At 50.7% G+C, this 7,955-nt stretch overlaps 1 long non-coding RNA gene across 1 annotated transcript; it reads left to right on the top strand.

Moving 5' to 3' along the window:
• The first annotated feature begins 801 nt into the window (after window positions 1-801).
• Window positions 802-3,923, top strand: LOC106146869. Its single transcript, XR_001231471.1, has 3 exons — window positions 802-1,025; window positions 1,341-1,489; window positions 2,449-3,923. It is a non-coding gene; the product is annotated as an uncharacterized LOC106146869 (long non-coding RNA).
• Window positions 3,924-7,955: the final 4,032 nt, after the last annotated feature.

Below are 7,955 nucleotides of genomic sequence, written 5' to 3'. Positions count from 1 at the left end.
CCATTGTCTACCTAGCGTAGTGCTCAGCACACAGTAGCGGATCAATAAATGTTCGCAGAAAGAAGGGAAAGAGGACTGAGGAAAGATCATCATTCGGGATGCAAACAGGGAAAAAAAAAAAACCAGAAAAAAAAAAAAACCAAACCCTGCTGCATATACCGCTTTGGGCAAAGAACAGAATATCTCCCTCATGGTTATTTTAAAAGAAACTTTACAAAAACCCACCTGTCCTGGGCTTTGGGTAAGAGGGCAAGCTGGGCCAGCTCTTTGGGGCTGTGTTCTCCCTTTCGTGTCTCAGCACGTGCCCGGGAGACACTGCTTGGCGGAGCGACCTCCTCACCCTGCGCACACACAGCGGCGTGCCTGTTCGCCCGCTGTGCTCGCCTGCTACGTATCATACACGGAACTAGACTGCGAACGGCGGCTTACCAGCCCGCAGCGTTCCACTCGTTCATTTTACCCCACAGCCCCCGGCGCCTTCAACTTTGCTTAGTGCACCGGTTTCTTCAACGGGGAAAGGACAGAAGGAAAAAGTACAAGGTGACAACTGACCTTTTTGGGGACATAGGAAGAGAGGCACTCTACCACTGAGCTACACCCCAGCCCTGTTTTTTTACTTTGCAGCAGGATCTCCCTAAGCTGACAGTCTGGTCTCAGCCTTGCCCCAGCCCCCAGGCAGCTGGTCTCGTAGCGGCGTTCAGGTGTGGCTTCTATGGCGTCAGCGTCTTCCCGTCATGACTGACAAGAGCTTCACCTTCCTAGGCTGCGTTTCAGCTTACCCCTTTTGCTATTTATTTTCCTCCCAGCACCCGTCACCCGCACACCTCTCCCAATTCTTGCGGAGTGAGTCCATGAGCAAAGACAAACATCCCATGGCGTTCACAGTTCTTTCGGGCCTGCTGGTAGAACTGCCTGCCTATTTCCACCCATTTAACCTGATAGTAGAAAGAAGAGAACCATAGCTGCTCACAGGCAAATTCCAGTTTCAGGTCGGATAGCTGCGAATGTAGCCATTCAAGGGCCAGGTGAGGGAAATGTATTCCTGATCCTTTGACTTAGTTTTTAATTCCCTATCTGTGTAGGTTTTCCTCCTTCTGCTCTCATAGTGAATGATTCTGCTTTGATGGCTAACATAATTTTTTTGGCAAGAATGGGCTCGAACCCCAAAACTCTACACAAAGGATGAGGTATGTTGCTTGGTGTGACTCCCTAATTTCCTCTCTCTCTCTCTCTCTGAGGCTCTTTACAGTTTACCGTGTAGAAAATAAATTAAAAGAGAAATTCCCTGTCAGAGAACTAATTCTGAAAATTAAAATATGACCGTTTGAGTCTTGTTTCAGCCTCTCATTTGCCTCCCAACCCAACGAATTTAGTAAACTAATTTCCTCTGTGCGTTTCACTCAATCACATCACGAGTGACACAGTGCTCTGCTAATGCTTCAGGACAGGAATGGGCGTGAGTCACCGAGTCAGCACAGCAACATGAAAGGTAAAGTCTCGGCCCATCAGAGGCTCTCACGCACCAGAAAAAACCACATCCTGCAGGGGTGGACGCTAGGCAGGGAGCCGGTGCCCGGGAGCCGCTCCAAGCTGCCCCAGTCCCTTCCTATCCGTATCTGGATTCTCAGAGTCCGTCAGCAGAATCGTTAGTTTTCTCTCCTCCCACTTCTGTTCAAGAAATGGCTGGTCCTCGCCATTCCAGTCTCCCCCTCCTCCTATTAAACTTCAGGGGGAAAAAGAGTGTAAATCTAGCAAGCTCTATTTAAAAGCTGGTTTTTTTTTTTTTTAATACTTACAACCCCTTATCACACTATTGAACATGTAATTTTTTTTTCCTATGCTTGCTTGAGTTTTATTTGAATGCCCCACAAATCCCGGCTCAGGGTAGGAGTTGGGGTAGGGGTGGACTTGTGAGGAGGAGGAGTTGTAGAATTATCTGAACTCTGCCATCCAGAGACTGCTGGCCCGGCAACAACACTAGGAGGGGGAGAAACGACTTCAGACATTGTAGGACATGCTTGAGGATATTTATGGAGAACACGCGCTATCTATAGAAGATCTGTCACCCCGGGGCCAAATGTAGCAGCAGAAGCAACATTCTGAAGCAGGAATTGCTAGTTTTTGTAGAAAGGAGAGAATATATAGTAAAAGCTGAGATCTAGACTTTCAGAGGTAGAGGACTGATAGCAATCTTCCTTCTGTGACTCAGTTATAAGTATCAGCATGCCTTTTAGCTGAGAAAAGGAGAAAATAAAGCATCACTTAACCCTAGATATGTCCAGAAAAAATATTAGAAGTCATCGAATCACTCCCTTTAGTTTTTAATCTGTTGCCATAGTGAACAGGTCAGTTGTGTCTCTACAAAGAAGATCTGAAATAAAATTGATACGGTTTAGAGCTGTGAGCAAAAGGGACATTTATATTTCTTTTCCTTTTTCTGTTTCTCAGACTCACAGGTACGTGAGTTCCATAGTGTCGGGTTTGAAATATAAATAAGCAAGTGAGAGAACACCAAACTGAACAAAACACCAATCTATTCTCCAGTCTCCACCCGCCGCCCCCTTGCGGAGGTGGAGACTTGGAACGCATCTTGCTTCCCGTCCTCGGACATCCGCCATGGAGTTTGTTCCTACAGCTGCAGCTGCACCCATCATGCGCGGGACACCGTCAGACTCGCCGCGTCCTCATGTGGCCACAAGGACTGGTCTCTCCTGAGACGAAATGGTAACAACCTGACACTGCTTCTCCCCCTAGACGCTGCCTACTGCCTCCCCACCCCAGGCCCTCGCCTGCCCTGAGCTCTGCACCCCCTGGACCGCAGGAGCTGGATCACTTGGGGCACGGCTGGCCAGCGCTCCACCAAGGTGTGGCATCCGTTCATCTTTCAAGACCGACCGTGCTGGTGTGCTCGGGTTGCTGTGTGACCCCTGGAGTCACAACACTGACTTGAACATCTTCCTCATGGAAAAGGCAGCAAAGCGCTGACTACAAAGATTGCTGCGGCCAATGAACGCGCCTGAGCCAGCGTGCGGCACTCACCTTTGTCGGAGGACGCTGTCCTTCCGCCCTGGCCTACGTCCTTGTGGGTTGGCCTATCTCTCATTAACTGACTCAGTTAACTGTTCAAATGGGCGATTCCTTTTGAAATCACAGCACTCCATGGTTGAGTATTGCCCAGGGATTATAATTCCAAGCTCATTACAGGCCAAACCTCCAGGGCCGGGTGACATTTTATCTATGGAAGATTGCCTGAAAAATACAGAGATGAGCCGCTCTGCTTTACCATCTGCAAACGGCTGGACCCTCCTAGGACCCCTGAGGCCCACCCACGGCGGCTCGCTGCAGGTCTCCATTAAACTCTTAGTGTATGGGCCTTGTGGGACTCTGGGGCTCCCTGGGACAGTCTGCCCGGGACAGTCTAACTCAGCGGAAGAGGGTGAACTAGTATCTTCTGCTGTGTTCATTTGCGTCACTTTCTCTGCGCTCCTGGCTGTCTTTGGCTTCTTCTCAGTCGGCTCTGAAGCTGCAGCTTTGCCTTGACCCTGTTCTAAGCTCATTCCCATGATCTTCTGCGCACCTCCCCAGGCTCCTCCAAGTCCCCACCTTTGTGCATGAGGACCGCTAAAATGCCTGCACACGCTCACACGCACACACGCGCGAGTCTTTCCCTGGGTTAGCTCGAGTTTCAGGGCCCCTTCTCCCAGCGCATCCCCCCCAGCTGCCCCTCCGTCCCTGCCAACTGTGTGCTCAGCCCCTCCCGTGTGCGGCGCCGCACTCCAGGCCACTCCTTTTACCGTAACTGCCATGTAGGCTGTGGCCACAGAGCATACGACTCAACCACGCCTTCCAAAAAAACAAACTTCACTTACGGAGAGATGCTCTGAAAAATGGCCTTGCAAAACCTATTGCTGTGCGTGGGAGACCAGATAGACGATTATGGCTTAACTGGCGGGCACTAGAGAGCGAAGCAGCGTGAGTGCGTGCTGCCATCCTGCAGGGAAAATGAATACAGCTGAGCTCCTGCTGTGTACGCACCGTGGACGGAGGAAGGCAGGTGAATCCTGTGTCACTCACTGCTTGTGCCCGGCTCTGAGCAAATAAAGCCGAGGTGTGCCAGTCAGTAGGGGCTCTTTGTCGGAGGGACACAACCACCTCCTGGCCCCCCAGCACTGTAACCTAACTCTGTGTCTCTTTGTGTTTTGTCTTGGTCACCCCTTGGTCAGGTACGAGCTCATAGGCTGGCCCCCTGCAGTTGTGAACTCCGTAAGGATATTGGGTTTTTTTTTGTTTTTTTGAGGCAGGGTGGGTACCGGGAATCGAACTTAGAACCTTGCGCTTGCCAGGCAGGCACTTGTGCCGCTGAGCTATATCCCCGGCCCTCTGTAAGGATATTGGTGAGGACACTGCTCATCATTTCTCTAGAGCTCTTCTTGAGGACTTGTGGCAGGCGTGCTCCTCTGTTCTCTAATATAGCCGTAGCTGTACCTATGTTAAGAACAGGACCATTACCTTAGCTACCTTTTCAACTGTAGAAGAAGTATATAACCTACATCACCCTGGCCATAAAAACCTGAAAGCTAAACAGTGTCCTGTTCTTTATGGGCTGAACTTTATGAATGTGTCCTATTTCTGGTTTTCATCTTTCATACCGACTTTCAAGTTATGTTAACTTACTGTATGCTTCAGTTGCAAAGCTGTAGGTGAATTTAAATTTTTAAGGGGGACAAAGCCAGATGTAACTCCTCAAATAAATAAATGAAGTGATAGAGAAGTGGAAAGTTGTACTGAGAAAAGTAGCATCTGACCAGTGGAAGAAGTTAGTACTTTTTAATTGGCAAGCTGCTTAAACCCCCTAGCTGCTTTCAAGAGCAACAACATCTTAATTTAACCTGGAAAGTTCAGGGGTGGTTTGTTTTCAGGTAGGGTTTGATCCAGGGGCTCAACTCACTCATCAGGTCCTGGTGTTTCTTCACCTGTCACTTCTTCCTCATGCGTCTTCATGCTCAGGCTTCATGGGGTGGCAGGATGGCCGCTGGAGTCTAGACTTTTGGGGGGTTTTGTTCTTTTCCTTTTTTCAGAGATGGTACACTAGGATCAAGTTGGATTCATTCCAGGGTTTGCAAAGATGACCCATCATAAAGACCTTTGTGTTGTTTACAGAAAAACAAGAGAACATCTCTTGCCTCAAAGTATGAGATCCATAGACACAGAGACAGAGGTTCGTTGCTGCATTCCCAGCAAAGGGGGCGCTGGTACATAAATGAAAAATAAATTTTTAATACATAAAAATAAATACTTGTTCAGTTTCTTGTTGTGGAATTCCTGAAAGCTCCCACACAAATCCCTAGACCTGACCTTGGCCAAATGCCCATCTCTGTGCTAATCTTTTCATCAGGGGGATCCAGTGCCCTAATTACTCAGGTCTCAATCACACCGCTCTCACCCCAAACCAGGGAGGGGTTTCTAACTAAACTGTGCGCTCTGCCAGACAGCGGGGAGGGCGGATCTCTGAAGGAAATCGAGGGCATTACCAAGGAGAAACACCCTGGGCCGCCAGAACGGCAGATATGCTCGTGCTGGACTTCAGAGCAGGGGCTGCTGGAGTTGAATGTTAAAGGGTGAGCAGGAATTAGCTAATAAAGAGGGCAGTTATCAGTGGGGGGCTTTCTAGGTATGTTCAAAGCACAGAAGCATAAAATAGCTTCATGCTGTTGAAGAACTGTAAATAGTGTCATTCAGTCAGAGCAAACAAAGGTGGGGAGCTGTAGGAAAATCAGCTACAGAGATAGGCAGAATGCAAACATGAAGGACCTTTGAAACTAATCCAAGGAGCACACGCTTTGTCCTGAAAGCCCCAGGAAACCTGTGTAGGATTTTCAGCAGGCGCTTGCCTCACAGCTAAGCCCTGGCTGATGGCTACAGGGTCTGGACCGATTCATTCTGCAAATGCTGGATGAGCCTGAGGCTGCAAGTCAAGGAAAAGAGCCCCAGATATGGAGGACTGAGGGATACAGGGAATAGGAACCGAGCAAATTCTAGGAGTCAAGCAGGCCCGAGAACCACACAGCTACTCTTTCAGACACTAAGTTGCCCGGGGTGGGCTCAAACTTGCCATCCTCCTGCCTCAGCCTCCCAGTGTGCTGGGATTATAGGCACTCACCACCGTATATCTGACTTGAATTTCCCCTTTTTGTGAGGACAACAGTCCTATATCACTGAGACACAGCACATTATTTCTATAAAGACCCTATCCCAAAATAACATTACATGCGGAGGTACGGGGCATGAGGATTTCCGCACATGAAAATTTGGAGGACACAATTCAACACAGGGTTTACAAGGAGAGCAGACTTTCCCGAAGCGAACTGACTTGTTGATGAAAGGTATGGTCACATGTTTATTTGAAAAGACACAGAGGACTCTGTAATTATGAAAAGCAGTTTTCTGATCGGTGGGATTTCGTAGAGGTCAATGCAGAGAAGGCTGGCTGTGAAAAGGCGCTGTATAAAACAGCATCCCGTGATCTTCCCTGCCCTCCAGGAAGCCAGTTCTCTGTCCAGCAGTTCTGGGAGTTGGACGTTAGTATCCTCATTCGCAAACAAGAAGGTCAGCATCGGCCAGGCTAAGATCATCAGAGGCTCCACTCAGCGAAGGAGACGCTAAGGTCTGGGATAGGACTGCTCAGCCCCCTTGCCCCACGCGCCTTGCCGAGGAGCTTCGCGAAGACCCGGTGTTCACATTAGCGCCGGGTCCAAAGGATGCCAGCACATCCTCCAGAGAGGCAAGGTGATTCTTGAGGGAACAACTGTATCGTCTCACACGCCTGGCAGGCTTGCTCAGCGTAACAGACGCATAGCAAGGAAAGCTTTGTGAAGCCGGCACAGAGCTGTAAGTCCTCCGATAGCTGACTCCCTCGTCCCTACCCAGTAGCAGTTGCCCCAGTTAATGGAGGCGGGGCGGGGTCCCCAGTGCAGGCTGTATAAATATCCTCTCCATAAATTTCCAGGATTTCCCACGAAGCTGAGCCGTGGGAGTTAAATGCCGCCATCCCCCGCGGTTCTAGTCCAGCGCATCACTGCTTGTGGGGGAACATTTGGAAGTTTTGGGTGGGAAAACAGTCACCTAAAGACGCTAACCAACAGAGTGGACTCTGTCCTTGGAAGTATAATCTTCATTCCCTCTGTGAGGGGAACACATCATTTTGTCCGTTTTCGTAGGCACTTCTGGAGGTTGGGTAGAAGCCACAGTTTATAGCTCAGCAGAGATATCTGTGTCCCTGGTGCGATAAACAGACACCACTTAAAAGGCCAGCTCAATAAAACGCAGAGGAACAGGACAGCCCCGGTTGCTCCTCCCCGGATCCCCACCAGCCGCGAACACCGCTAGCGGAGCAGGTTATCTGGGAAGAAAGCCCGTTTCCTGAGCGATCTCTCCGGCCCGGGTATCTCAGTTCATCTGCGGGGAGGGGTCTGAGTCAGCCCTGGAAGCGCGGAGCGCAGGGCGCGGGCCGGGCATCCGGCTCCCCGCTCTCCCTTTAGATGTTGCTGCGGTCCCCGCAGCCTTCTCCATTTTTGCTGAGCATGCTTGTGCTTTATTCCCAGGGAAAAGTGAAGAGCCTTACTGCTCTGAAAACTTCCGAAAGCGGGAGTCTTGATTTTTGCTCAAGGGATAAGAACTGCATCGGTCAGCTCTACCCTACCCCCCGACACACGTGCGTACACCCAGGCACACGCACGGGTCCGCACGGGCACACCCTCACCCTCGCGGCACCGAGGAGGGCTGCGGGCCGCAGGGATGGACAGGTCGCGCCTGGCCCACACCTGTCCGGCCGGGGCTACCAGCCGCCGCCCGGGGCTGCCGGGGAGACGCGCCCACCCGGGAGCGCGGTCGGGGTCTGCGGGCACGCACACGTCGAGGCGGAACTTTCCAGCGGGGTGGGTCCGGCTCCAGCGCCG

The sequence above is a fragment of the Chinchilla lanigera genome, unplaced genomic scaffold (assembly GCF_000276665.1).
Source record: "Chinchilla lanigera isolate Chin_1 unplaced genomic scaffold, ChiLan1.0 scaffold00099, whole genome shotgun sequence".
NCBI classification, from domain to species: domain Eukaryota; kingdom Metazoa; phylum Chordata; class Mammalia; order Rodentia; family Chinchillidae; genus Chinchilla; species Chinchilla lanigera.
This window is presented reverse-complemented; position numbering and strand designations above follow the sequence as displayed.